Here is a 14552-nt window from a genome sequence, read left to right on the forward strand (position 1 = left end):
TCCAAAATATCTTTTCTGTCTTTCTGTCTGTTACTCCCTGGAGTCGACTCGGAACTGTAGGAGTCGACTCGAGTGCCTTTCCTTTGAATTTTTCTTAAAACTTGCTCTTCTAAATTGAGTCCTTTGAACTTGAGACTTGGGCCAATAAATTGTAGCTTTCTTCCAACTTTTCTTGAGAGCTTTGGAGGCCTTTTTGTGTTCTTCCAACTTGTTATGTTTCTAGCAAAATAAATATCTTTCTTCTTGCAACACAAACATTAGTAATTATACTTCAAGGTTTTGTGATCATCAAAATCAATCTTTAAATCAATCCTTGGGTCATCAATCTCCCCCTTTTTGATGATGACAAAACTTGGAGTATATGCAATATAAGATATATTGTGTTCTAGAAGTAATGCATAGCTAAGTTGCTATTTCTCCCCCTTTTTGACAACATCAAAAAGGTAGTAAAACATTAAGCACAAAGATAAGAATACTCAAATATTTCTTTTCCTTATTGTACTCTGATTTGCATGTCAAATTATTGCAAGGATATGAATCATAAAACTCAAGGCAATAATATTAGAATCAGATTAATGAGCATAGATCAGAGCCAATTAAGATAATTTCAGAGCAGAATACATCGAATGTGATTTCAAGAAGTTTTCTAATTTGATACCACAGATAGTTTTCTAATCAAGTATAGGTGAAATCTTCCTTAGGTTAATACAAGAAGTACCACAAATGATATTCAAGGAAACACATGAGTGGAAATCTAACCTCTCTTTAATAAGTATGAAAGCTTGTTCATTTAAGACCTTTTGCCCAATTTATTAAGTATTTTATCAACATGAGAGCAATTTAATTGATTTTCAGAGTAAAAGATCAAAACTTATATATTTGAAAGACATATCATTATGTTGGATCATTAATTCTTAATGACTTCAAGGTTCTTTTATGATAATAAGAGTATTGGGGCACAAATGCCAAAATATGAATTCATACAATTTATGATTCATCTCAGAGCTCCTTTAAAGACTTTCTTTTGTTCTTTTAGAAAATAAGCACAATTTGATACATAAAAAATATGAATTGGCACATAATTTAAGTTCTAAAGAGCAAGCCAATTAGGACTCATTAGTGAATTTCAAAATAGATTTTCTAAAAGATACTCAAGCAAATTCAACACGTTATTCTCCCCCTTTTTCATTAAATTAGAGGCTCTTAAGATCAACTATTTGAATTGCAATTTGGTTCATGATTGATGCATAAGATATACTAACCAAATAACAAGCTTCAAGGTGTATCGTAAAAATTTTCAGATTTAAATTTCAGATGATAAATATTGGAGAGCATTAGGATCACTTTTCATTTAGTATTCTTTCTCTCTCCTTTAGTTATGGATTTATGCGATTTAGCTTCAGATGATCTTTCCTTCTGAAATTTTCTTTCTCTCCCTTAATTGATCATTCCATTTAAGAGTTTAGAATTTGAAGATAATGTTCAATATAATTGTCAATCTCAAAAATATATTTTCTATAAGTTTCAGCTTATTTTCATAAGACTTAAGGTTTGAGATAAGACAACCTTTATAGAACTCATCTCAAGGTATAAACTTATTATATAATTAAAGCAAGTCTGGCAATATAAGGAGGTTCATCAAAATCAATCCATAAAAATCAAGGTATGCTTCAAATTGAAGTAACTTTAGGATAAGATATCTAAAGCTCCTCCTCAAAAGATGCATACTTCTTTAATCATTCTTTTCTTTTGTTGAATTTCAGATTTTAATGTTAAACGTGAATAAACCTGAAACTTTATGATATCAAGAATGTAGAGTGATCTAGAATTATTCAAAATTTATAGTAATCACTCTTTCTAATCCTTTTGTTGTGTTTGTGTTGTGCTTGTGTTTCCGTTTATTCTTGCATCATCTTCTATCTTTGCACTAGTTTAAATCATTCTAATAGCTTAAGAAAGCATCCACCGCACTTATTTGAGAAAACGTTTAAAGCACCGAAAATTAGAAGAAACCAATTCACCCCCCCTCTTGGCTTGTCACCTTGGGCAACAAGAGAAGATGTTAATTCATTCATCATACGTATTTCAAACTCTCCTTGCATGAGCTAAGTAAAGTCTTCATATAACTCTTCATTAGTAGAACCAAAAATGATGTCATCAATGTAAACTTTGAGCAAGTAAGATATCACAAATTCTTCTTTTTGATGCAAAGATTTATCACTATTACTTTCTATCAAAAGGTTGCTTAAGCTTTTGTATCATGCTGTTGATGTTTGTTCCAAATTATATATTGCTTTAACATATTTGTAATGAGTGTTTTCAAATATGGTGGTTATTTAACATAGATCTCCTTTTTAATGAAATAACCACATAGGAGTGCATTCTACACATTCATTTGACAGAATATAAAGCTCATAAAGCAAGCAGATGATAATAGTGATCTTTACTTCTAATCATGCAAGAATTTCATCAAGATCTATTTCATCTTTTCTTGATTTAGTCTTTTAGTAGTTATCAATTTTTTCTTTATTGAGTGCATTTCTGAAAAACTCAATTTGGTTCTAATTATTAACAAGTTTTCAGATTGTTATATGTAAAAGATTAACCATATACATATATAATCTAATTTTAGTATCTTGATAATAAATCATTAGTCTCATAGAGAATAAAATGACTTGATATTTTTGCAACTAAAAACTTTTCATTGAATATTCTATATGCATTGCTTGATGAATGATATCCAAGGATAGAAATATCTTTATCAGATTTGGCATTATTTTCATAAGAGCATATCAAGCATAATGTGTATGACTGAAAAATATGAAAGATATGCAATGGTTCATTTTCAATTTTCAGAAGATCAAAAGGAGTTTTATCAAAAATTGATCTAATAGAAATCATATGTATGACAAGCAGTGATGATAGCTTTTTAAAAATCATTTAAGTAGATGACTATCACACACAATTGTCTTTTTCATTTCTTCAAGAATTCTATTAACCCTATTTTACTTAAGGTGTCCTTGGTGCTGAAATAATTAATTTCTGTATAAACTTTATCAGAATTTTGGTTTTCAACACTGTGTCATGATACTCTTCACAGTTTGAAAACCTTTTTCATTTGAAACACTTTTACAGGATTTAGCAAATACAGAAAATACTTCAGTTTTATTTGCCAAGAACAAATCCAATGTAAGCTTTTGAAAACTCAGTGATGGAAACAACATCTTTAGATTTAGAAATTGATTCTTGTTTGTTTCCTTAGTTAATATGCATAGCAAACTTTGACCTTTCAGAAGATACTCTAAGTAAGCCAATGCCAAAGTCTTTTGAAATTAAATCCATACTCGCATGAGTTGATATTATATGCCAAAGGTGGTTTCTTTAATCTTGGTATTTATAGTGCAATATTCAAAGGCATACCAAGTACACATTTTCATATCTATGATCAATAAACAATAATGCCATGGATAAAAGCTCTCAATCAAGCATATAGAGAATTCATAGAGTTATTCTTAATAAATTGATTAATCATCTAGCAACTTATCCAACAATAAGTAAAGTATAATATAGAAAGATGGAGAAATTTGAAGTTATTTCTTCTATTTTAATTATTTTTCTTGATTACATTTAAGTTTCATTCTTTAATATATGTCTAGAGCACCCAATGTCCAATTTAACATCTTTTGTTGGAGCCTTGAGTGCTAGACACACCTGCAGAAAATATTTAGATTTTCAACTTAGGAACCCAAGCTCTTTTGGGTCCTTGCAGGTTAGCTATTATTGTTCCTTTTGGAACCCATATTTTCTTAATAGCTATTTTGTCCATAGGCTTGCAGATTTTAGGACTACAGGAAGTGTATTTCTGCATCTTCTTATTAAATTTAATAAACATGGATTTAACATGAGTGGTAGATAATCCTTCAGTTTTCTGTTTTTGCCTTTTAGGTTTATTAGATTTGTAATGTACAGATTTAGGAACAGAAGAGATTTTGCATAACCTTTGTTCCTGTTTATTAGCATTATAAGAATCTATTTTAAAATGATTAGAAACTGTTTTAACAAACATATTCTTGAAAGATTTTTGGGTGTACCAAGGTTGACATCCCAATCCAATATTATCAAATTCAGCTCTTTGATTATTTATCATTAGATTCAACTTTTCAGAGCTCAAAGTAAATCTTTCAACAACAGGTTTTAATTTGTCAACTTCTTTAGTTAATCTTTTGTTATCTTCTGAAAGCAATTCATTATTTTTCTTAAGTTTATCATGGCTTTCAGTGAGAAGTTGGTTTTTCTGATTTAGTTCTTGATTTTCTTTAATTAAGATTTCAGTTTTACTAGTTAGTTTCAGTTTTTCATCTATTAGAATTTGATTTTCATTCTTCAAGTTCTTGTTCTTACAAACAAGTTTCTTATATTCTAAATACAAATCAGAAAAGGCATCGTGAAGTTCATCAAATGTAAAATTGCTTTCAGTTTCAGCATGTACCTCATGTGCCATGAAACATGAATTTGCAATATGATACTGCTCTTCTTCTACACATGATGTTTTAGATTTGTTAGTGCATTCATATTTGTCTTCAAGCATATTCCATATTTCTTTAGCAGTCATGCAAGAAGATATGCAATTAAACTCATTCCTATCTAATGCACAATATAATAGGTTCATGGCTTTTGAATTTTGTTGAACCATTTTCTCATTATGACTAGTGTTTGTGTGTGTTCCATTGACTATAATGCTCCATAAATTATAATCAAGTGATTGTATAAAAATGCTCATGCGTGCTTTCCAATGTGTATAGTTTATGCCATTAAATAGTGGAGGTCTATCAATTAATTGTCCCTCTCCTAGAAAACTATCTATTTAAGTTGTCATGATCTTTGGCTCTAGTCGGTTAAGACTACAAACAATATTTGAGCACCTGCTCTGATACCACTTGTTGCCCAGTAGATACAACCCAAGAGGGGGGGTGAATTGGGTCTTTTAAAACTTTTAACCTACTTCTATAAGTTTTTGATTAATTATGCTAAGTTGTATAGATGCACAGTGAAAGTTAAACTTAGCAATAGTTTGATGTGTAGAATGTGACTTGATTGAATATGCTTGCTACTAAAGAATTTGCGGATAATAGTTAAGCATGCTATTTATCTAAGTGAGTAAGTGTGTACGTTAGACAATAACAAGAAGCATTACAAACACAACAAACATATAGTGGTTCGGTGCACCCCAGCACCTACATCCACTCTCCAAGACCTCTTGGGAATTTCACTATAATCCTACAGATTACAGCCGGTTGTTTTACAAGCTCACAACCCAACTTGTTGTTTTACGAGGTCGCAACAAACTCGGTCGGTTTTCCCAGGCTCACCGACTAGAACCACCCCGATTGTTTTCCCGGGATCACAATCGAACCCTTACACCGTTGGTTTCAACCTAGGCTTACCAACAAACCTATTACCGTTGGTTTTTCCTTTGGCTCACCAACAAACCTTAACGCCTTGATTCAATCCCTTGATTGAATCAAGTTACAAGATATTAAAACAAAGTTTAAAACAAATCAAAGCTTCTTACACAAGCAAATATAACAATATAAACAAAATAGTGTAAAGAGAAGCCCTCAACCGAGTTTTGAAGATGAAGGAGCTCGGCTTCTTCTTTACTTGACCCTCTTCTGATTTGGCACGAAGTAGAGAATTTCCGAGGCAGCACACGGATGAAGAGGAAGCTTTGGAATTCACTTGGATGCTCTTCTTCTCTCTATTTCACTTTGAATGGCCCTTTTTGTGCTTATGGGAGATTTCCCTTGTAATCTCTTTCCTAAATGTTTTCTCCCACTTCCTTTTTTTCTCCCCTAGCTCTCTTCTTGTTTTTATAGCTTTAGATGGCGTGGAAACAAGAATATAGCCGTTAGAGACAAAAATAGAGCCGTTGGACACAGTCTGCACTTCCTGACAATATTACCGTTGGGATCGGAGTCGACTCGCGCGATCAGGAGTCGACTCGCCTGTTGCAGGAGTCGACTCGTGTTTTACTGGAGACGACTCGGCCACTGTTCCAAATTTGAATTAATGTGCTTGCTTTGTCCTAGAGTCGACTCGGACCAAACTGGAGTCGACTCGCCAATAGCTGGAGACGACTCGGGCACTTAGGGGTCGGCTCATCCCATGAATTCAGAGGACATTCTTTCTGATTTTCTTCCTCGAGTCGACTCGGATTCTCTTGGAGTCGACTCAACTCTCAGAGCCCGAAAACTGATCCTCTGTATTTTTGGCTTGTCTGGTCTTGGAGTCGACTCAAATTGTTCCGGAGTCGACTCGGCTCTCAGTTTTCGAAACACAGCCTTATGCCATCTTGGTGTAGCGCTGCCTTGGAGTCGACTCGAGATATCTGGGAGTCGACTCGAATCTCAGAGTCCGAAAACTGCCCTCTGATTTTTTCCTTGTTTTCCTTAGGAGTTGACTTGCCAGCTATTGGAGTCGACTCGAGTTCTTTAGGAGTCGACTCGCCTCTCAGGGTCCAAAATATCTTTTCTGTCTTTCTGTCTGTTACTCCCTGGAGTCGACTCGGAACTGTAGGAGTCGACTCGAGTGCCTTTCCTTTGAATTTTTCTTAAAACTTGCTCTTCTAAATTGAGTCCTTTGAACTTGAGACTTGGGCCAATAAATTGTAGCTTTCTTCCAACTTTTCTTGAGAGCTTTGGAGGCCTTCTTGTGTTCTTCCAACTTGTTATGTTTCTAGCAAAATAAATATCTTTCTTCTTGCAACACAAACATTAGTAATTATACTTCAAGGTTTTGTGATCATCAAAATCAATCTTTAAATCAATCCTTGGGTCATCAGTATTGATGCTAATTTGAGTACAATTGTAAAAAAAAATACAAGTATAGAAACAAATACATCATAAGATAGAAAACAAAGCTACACTAGGGTTTCTTTGAGGATGAGGCTCCTGGTCCTAGTCGCGTGTGTTTCAAGACCAAGCTGAGCACCTCTTGAACGTTCCCTAGCTGAACTATGATCTCCGAAGTGGCCCTCGACTGAACCTTGGTAAGCTCGGTCACACTCTTCTGGAGGGTGTCCAGCCTGGAGATCAATGTATGTGCTAGTCGCTCCGCACCCTGGCTCTGGCTGCCTAGCTCCTGTCGGATGCCGTCTCGCATCTTCTTCGTGTCGTCCTTGACGTCACTCATGTTCCAATATTGAGCTTGAACCAGGCTTCGCACATTGGATATCTCTTCCCTCAGGTGCGCAGTCATCTCGGCCACTGCTGCCAGGGAGGGAACTAGCTCGGTGGAGGGAGCAGTCTGAGGACCTCGAAGCTCCCTCAGCAGGTCATCCCTCAGCTCCCTCACTATCTCCTGCCGCAACTCCCGAAGCTGCTCAGAAGATATCCTAACCTCTAGGGGTTGCTGCTGAGAAGGTGGGGCAGTGGAGGTGGAGGGCTCAGTATAGGTAGGACCAGAAGTGGGAAGATCTGTGCAGTGCTCCTGGTCATGGTCAGAGCTAGGAGAGTGATGAGTGGTAGGGTCAGATGGTGTGGATGTGGATAATTTCCGAACCCAGACTCCCCCGACCTCGTGGAATCCCATCCGATGAAAGGTCCCCTCACCCATGCGATCTGTAAAACGCAGTGAGCGAGAGGGTTCCCCCTTAGGGATAGGGACCTCTAACTTTCTAAAAATGAGGATGAATAGTATACCGTAAGGGAGACTCAACCTAGGTTTGTCTAGGGGTTCACAAAGGTATTTGTAGATGAGTTTAGGAAAGTTGATGGGAGTGTCTTGGAGGAGGTAGAACATCAAGGCTAGGTCTCTCTCTGAAATGATGTCAAACCTACCAGTCTTTGGGAAGAGAGTCCTAGAAATGATACTTAGGAGAAGCCGCATTTCAGCCGAAAGCTGATTTGCGAACACCTCCTCTATGGGGGATAGAGGTGGACTCCCTAAGATGGCCGTAAGGGCCTCTGTCCTATCGGAGGGGTGTGTGGGAACAATCCCCTCACTGGAAAGATGGAGGACTCGAGCAATGAAGTCCTCCGAAATGAAAATAGGAAAACCTACTACAGTTCCCTGGATACCGCCGCTAACCCGTGCGACAGTAGCGTAGAATTCCCTAACTAACCCTGGATAGGTAGGGAGGTCAAGTGAGCAGAAGAACTCTAAGCCCTGGGTCCTAAGGTGATGCCCTAGGTTGAACCCTTCCCGGGAGAGGAAGTCAAAGTTGACTTGCCTCCCGGTAGAGACAACCTTCCCGGCGCACGGACGCGAGGGAACCGGCCTAGGCGGGGAAGGAACCGGAGGTGGTGGCCTCGCGGGTTCGTTCCGAGCCTTTGACCGTCGCTCGGCGCCGCTCGTGGAGAGAGGTCTCTTCCGGCTTGGGACTACGATTTTTCTAGGCATTTTTGACCTAAACACAGGGAAGGACAGGAAAAATGGGCGAAAAAACTCGACGGAGATGACCTGAAATGGGTCGGAGACGGCTCCAGGGTTTTTGAATAGTGGCGGCTGAAAATAGAACTGAAGAGAAAAACATTTCGCTTAGGGTTAAGAGTCGGATTTCCGACCTCGAATCGACTCCAGTAAGTTGCTAGTCGACTCAACCTCGAGTCGACTCCCAAATATGCGCAAGTCGACTCCCCCACGAGCCGACTCCAAAATCTGTTCGAGTCGACTCGAATTCTGGCACATAACCAAAAATCTTTTTATTTCCGTGCCAAAGGAGAGAGTTATGAAGCTATCTCAACTTTAAGAACTGGTTCGATGATCATAGATAAGAGGGTCCTATGTCCAACATAAACTAATCATCAAAATCAGCGACATAGAGGAGAGTATCACTAAAATGGATCTATCACTCCTAACCCTCTTCTAAGCATACAAAATCGATCTTCACTCAAAAGTTTTGTGAAGATATCAGTAAGTTGATCATCAGTACAAACAAATTGAAGTGTCACATCACCATTCAGAACATGATCTCTTATGAAGTGATGTCTTATCTCAATGTGTTTAGTTCTTGAATGTTGAATTGAATTTTTAGTTAGATTAATGGCACTTGTATTATCATAGTTAATAGGAATTTTATCTTGTTTAATGCCATAATCTTCAAGTTGTTGTTTAATCCACAAGATTTGAGCACAACAACTCCCAGCACCTACATATTCGGCTTCAGCCGTAGATAGTGCAACCGAGTTTTATTTCTTGCTAAACCAAGAGATTAAGTTTTCTCCTAGGAATTGACATGACCCGCTGGTGCTTTTTCTATCAAGTTTACAACCAGCGAAGTCTAAATCAGTGTACCCTATTAAGTTTATGTTTGATTCTTTAGAGTACCATAAACCTATATTTTTTGTTCCTATTAGGTATTTAAAGATTCTCTTAACAGCAATTAAGTGTGATTCCTTAGGATTAGATTGATATCTAGCACACATGCATACACTAAACATGATATCAGGTCTACTTGCAGTGAGATATAAGAAAGATCCTATCATACCTCTATACATCTTTTGATCTACTGATTTACCTGATTCATCTTTGTCTAGTTTGCATGATGAACTCATGAGTGTGCTGATTGACTTGTTTCCCTCCATATCAAAACTTCTTAAGCATCTCCTTGATGTATTTTGCTTGACAGATGAAGATGCCTTCTTTAAATTGTTTGATTTGGAGCCCGAGGAAATAGTTCAGCTCTCCCATCATGCTCATTTCGAATTTACTTTGCATTAAGTCAGCAAATTCTTCGCAGAGGCGATTGTTAGTAGCACCGAAAATTATATCATCTACATAAATCTGAACTACTAACATATCTTTATTTTTCTTCTTTAAAAACAGTATTGTATCAACGTTCCCTCTAGAGAATTCATGGTCTAATAGAAATTTGCTAAGTCTTTCATACCATGCTCTAGGAGCTTGTTTCAGACCATAAAGTGCTTTGTTTAGTTTATAAACATGATTGGGGTATTGATGATTTTCAAAACCAGGAGGTTGTTCTACATACACCTCCTCATTAATATACCCATTCAAAAAGGCACTTTTTACATCCATTTGAAATAGTTTGAGGTCTTTAGAGCATGCAAATACTAGTAACAATCTAATTGCTTCAAGTCTAGCTACAGGAGCAAAAGTTTCATCAAAGTCTATACCTTCTTCTTGATTATATCCCTTTGCTACTAGCCTAGACTTGTTCCTAATCATGATTCCATTTTCATCAAGTTTATTTTTATATATCTATTTAGTTCCTATTATTGAGTATTCAGTGGGTCGTTCAACTAGATTCCATACTTTATTTCTAGTAAATTGGTTTAGCTCTTCTTGCATCGCATTTATCCAATTTGTATCATTTTCAGCTTCTTCTATGTTTTTAGGTTCAAAGTGTGAGACAAATGTTAGATGATTATTTAAGTTCCTAAGAGATGCTCTAGTTCTAACAGGTTGAGATGGATCATCTAAAATTAAGTCCTTAGGATGACCATGAGCATACCTCCAAGCCTTAGTCAGCCCATGATCAACAATTACCTCTTGGCTTGTTGAAGCTTCTCCAATTTGTTTTGGTTCATCCTCTTGTCGTGTCATCTCATCTATCCTTTCTTCAAAAATTTCTACATCATCATCAAGAGCTACTTTCTTGCTAGAAGAGATATCATTAGAATCATCAAAAACAACATGTATAGACTCTTCAATAACAAGGGTTCTTTTGTTAAAGACTCTATAAGTTTTACTTAATGTGGAATATCCCAAAAAGATACCTTCATCTGATTTAGAATCAAATTTACTTAAGTTATCTTTGCCATTATTATGAATGAAACACCTACATCCAAAAACATGAAAATAGTTTACTTTGGGCTTTCTATCTCTCCAAAGTTCATAGGGTGTTTTCTTTATAATTGGTCTTAATAAGACTCTATTTAATATATGACATGATGTATTAATGGCTTCTTCCCAAAAATACTTAGGGAGGTTACTTTCACACAACATGGTTCTAGCCATTTCCTCTAGGGTTCTATTTTTTCTTTCTACAACTCCATTTTGTTGTGGTGTCCTAGGTGCAGAGAAATTATGAGTTATTTCCTTTTTACTGCAAAATTCATCAAATAGATGATTTTCAAATTCCGTTTCATGATTACTCCTAATAGCTATAACTGAAGCATTTCTTGAATTAGTAACTTTCTTATGAAATTTCTTAAATACTGAAAATACTTCATCTTTATGAGCTAAGAACATGACCCATGTGTATCTAGAAAAATCATCTACAATGACAAGGCCATACTTATTTCCACCAAGGCTTGTGGTTCTAGTTGGTCCAAATAGATCCATGTGTAGTAGTTCAAGGGGTCTAGTAGTAGTGACACAATTTATGGATTTAAAAGAGCTCCTAGATTGTTTGCCATATTGACAAGCTTCACAAATTTTATTTTTCTCAAATTTTAGTTTTGGCAAACCTATTACGGAATCTCTTTTAACTAGTTTTGTGATTGTATCTATACTTGCATGACCTAACTTACGGTGCCATAACCAACTTGCATCATTAAGCTTAGTATCACTAGCTACTAAACAAGGATTATTTTTGTCAAGATCTTCAAGATCTACTACGTACACATTACCACGTCTTATTCCTTTGAATACTAAGCTATTGTCACTTGAGTTGGTTATGATGCAAAGAGTTGGCTTAAACAGAACATCAAACCCTCTATCACATAATTGACTTATGCTAAGTAAATTATGCTTAAGACCATCTACAAATCGTACATTATCAACAAAGGTTGAAGAGGTGATTTGTACTTTACCTATACCAACGATGTGACCTTGGTTGTTGTCTCCAAATGTCATAGCACCTCCCTTTTTAGGCTCTAGGATGAAGAATTGCTCCTTGTCACCCGTCATGTATCTTGAACAGCCACTATCCAAGTACCAACAGTTTTTGTCGACTTTGGCTGCAAGACATTCCTACACAAGGAAATCATACAATTTTAGGTACCCAAGTTTTCTTAGATCCTTCATGGTTAGTAATGTTGGTTCCTTTTGGAACCCAAACCTTTTTAATTTTCCTTTTAGCTTTTTCTTTCCTATGGTCACACACATTAGCTTTATGCCCTATTCTTCCACAGCAAAAATAGGTTATATTCTTAGTTTTAATTTTCCCTGCTTTCACAAAGAAATTTTTAAGGAGCTTTTGCTTATTCTTAGGTTTATACCCTAAACCAGCTCTATTAAACACAGCTCGTTGATTATTAAGTATCATTTCTTTGCTGGCCTTCTTCAGCAAGGGACAATCAACTTTGAAATATCCCGGCTTCTTGCATTCATAGCATCCGATTCCTTCATTTTTTCTTTCCTTACCTTTATCCTTGTAGTAGGAACTTGAGGGACCTCTCCTCTGATGAAAGGACTTCTTCCGGTTGATGAATTTTCTGAACTTTCGCATGAGAAGAGCCTCATCATCATCTCCCTCATTATCTTCTTCTTCGCTGCTGCTACTGCAAGATAGATCTTTGTTAGAAGAAGTAGATTTGAGGGCTATTACCTTTTCTTATGAGTGGATTCTTCTTCGCTGTGTTGTTTCATCGTGAGCTCATGCGTCATAAGGGATCCAAGAAGCTCCTCAAGTGGCAGCTTGTTCAAGTCCTTGGCTACTTGGATTGCCGTTACCTTGGCTTCCCATGACCTTGGCAAAGATCGAAGTATTTTCCTGACAAGGTCACTGTTAGCATAACTTTTGCCAAGGCTTTTTAGACCATTGACGATATCAGTAAATCTAGTAAACATGCAAGTGATAGTTTCATTAGAATCCATTTTAAATAGTTCATACTTATAAACAAGCATGTTTATTTTAAATTGCTTGACTTGATTCGTGCCTTCGTGGGTCACTTCAAGTCTGTCCCATATCTCTTTTGCAGAATTGCAAGTAGAGACTCTATTAAATTCATTGCGGTCTAAGGCACAATAAAGCACATTCATTGCTTTGGCATTTAGTTGTGCCTTCCTTATATCATTGCCATCCCAATCTTTTTCAAGTTTGGGAATAGTAATACCATCTACAAAAATAGAAGGAATGTATGGTCCATTAACTATGGTGCTCCAAATCTCATAATCTTGAGCTTGGATAAATATCCTCATCCTAGCCTTCCAATAGGTGTAGTCGGTTCCATTGAAAAATGGAGGTCTATGGGTCGATTGCCCCTCAATAAGAGAAGATCTAAATGGGGTTGTCATTTTAATCTTTTACTCTTTTAATGTAAGAGTTCCGGCTCTGATACCACTTGTTGCCCAAGGTGACAACCCAAGAGGAGGGGTGAATTGGGTTTTAAGTAATTATTACAGATAAAAACTTAATGAGTAGCTAATTAAACCTTATTGCAAGTGGATTAATTAGTTTACTATATGCAGTGAATGAAGGGGATGGAAGAGACAATGAACCAATCACAAACACAAAAAAATTTATAGTGGTTCGGAGCTAACCCTTGCTCCTACGTCCACTCCCCAAGCTTCACTTGGGAGTTCACTATAATCCCTCGGATTACAGCCGGTTGTTTTACAAGTTCACAACCCAACTTGTTGTTTTACGATATCACAACGAACTCGGTTGGTTTTCCCAGGCTCACCAACTAAAACCACCCAATTATTTTTTCGGGATCACAATCGAACCCTTACACCGTTGGTTTTACCCTCGGCTCACCAACTAACCTTAACACCCTTGATTCAATCCCCTGATTGAATCAAGTAAGAGAAACAGTTTGGAAAGAGTACAAGGATAGCTTCTTAAAAAGCAAATATGACAAATATGAATAGAATAGAGTTAGAAGCCCTCAAACAATTTTTGGAAAGGGAAGAAGGGGCTTCTCGAACTCTGAGACTCCTCTTGGAGTGTGCTGAAGATTTGCTGTCAGATGGAGAGCCTTGAATGCGAGGAAAGAGTTCGTAGGATGGAGTTGAATGCACTTCTTCCTTCTTTCTCTTGTATTTACTCTTGAGAGGCTTTGGTAGGTGGAAATCACTTTTGCTTTGAATGGAATCTCTCTCTTGTTGTCTATTACTGTTTACTCTGGCTATTTAAACAGTCCCCTTTGAAAACTAGCCGTTAGACACAACTTTAGAGCCGTTCTGCACAATCTGCAACTCCTGACAAAGTGTCCGTTGGGATCGGAGTCGACTCGTTCGATCTGGAGTCGACTCGGCTGCTGCGGGAGTCGACTCATGCTTTACTGGAGACGACTCGCCCACTGTTCAGGATTTGAATTAAAGTGCTGTCCCGTCCTGGAATCGACTCGGCCAAACTTGGAGTCGACTCGCCAGTATCCGGAGATGACTCGGCCCTTTGGAGACGACTCGTTCTCAGGATTCCAGAGATCTTTCTTCCAGGTTTACTCCCTCGAGTCGACTCGGATTCTCTTGGAGTCGACTCGGCTCTCAGAGACCGATAAACTGGTCTTCTGTCTTTGGAGTTGAACTGCCTTGGAGTCGACTCGGATCGTCTTGGAGTCGACTCGGCTCTCAGAGCCCAAAAACTGATCTTCTGTCTTTGGAGTTGAACTGCGTCGGAGTCGACTCGGATCGTCTTGGAG

This window comes from Phoenix dactylifera, chromosome 6 (genome assembly GCF_009389715.1).
Source record: "Phoenix dactylifera cultivar Barhee BC4 chromosome 6, palm_55x_up_171113_PBpolish2nd_filt_p, whole genome shotgun sequence".
In the NCBI taxonomy this organism is placed as follows: domain Eukaryota; kingdom Viridiplantae; phylum Streptophyta; class Magnoliopsida; order Arecales; family Arecaceae; genus Phoenix; species Phoenix dactylifera.